At 60.4% G+C, this 634-nt stretch overlaps 1 protein-coding gene across 1 annotated transcript in view; it reads left to right on the top strand.

The window, feature by feature from the left end:
• Positions 1-634, top strand: part of LOC114004439 (group 10 secretory phospholipase A2) — a 20,935-nt gene that overhangs the window by 984 nt on the left and 19,317 nt on the right. The window lies entirely within an intron of this gene.

The following is a 634-nucleotide window of genomic DNA, read 5'->3' as shown; positions in this document are numbered from 1 at the left end:
GTGATTAGCGCTGCGGCTGCTGCTGCTGCTGCTGAGCCCTGGACCCGGACCCAGCGTGGGTGAGTGAAGGTCTCTTCCAGCTCCCTAGGGCCCTGTCTCCTGACCTTGCAAGGACCCCCCTCCCCAGCCTTACCCAGGTTCCCAGGAGCCCTGCAGTCCCCATTCTGCCTTTGAAAAACTTTTGCTCTAGGGCGGGTGCACTGACTAGAGAGAGAGAAAGTGAGAAAGCATCCCCTCTGGGGGATGGCCACCCTGCAGTCCCCTCTCCCTTCCCCTCTGGGGATTTTGGGCACCCACCCACATGTTCCCTGTGTTTTCTAGACTGCTGGTCCAGGCTGGAACTGAGCAGTTGGGCATGTGGGATCCAGCTGCCTAACCACCTTACCACCTGCTGACCCTCCCCTCAGCTCTTCCTTTTGATGCCCAGCCACTCATCCTTCCCAGGGACCCAGGAGCCCTGTCACTCAGTTCTCTCCAGCCACCCCCCCTCATCTCAACTCCCCAGCTCCCCCCAGGGACTCAGAACTAGCCAGCTCTTCCCAGGGCCTCAGAGTCCTCCCAGACAGGGAACCAGCAGTTAGTGTAATGGCTATGTCGCTGGACTCCCACGTAGTCGACCGCGGTTCACATCCCG

The sequence above is a fragment of the Tupaia chinensis genome, unplaced genomic scaffold (assembly GCF_000334495.1).
Source record: "Tupaia chinensis unplaced genomic scaffold, TupChi_1.0 Scaffold000182_1, whole genome shotgun sequence".
NCBI lineage: Eukaryota > Metazoa > Chordata > Mammalia > Scandentia > Tupaiidae > Tupaia > Tupaia belangeri.
This window is presented reverse-complemented; position numbering and strand designations above follow the sequence as displayed.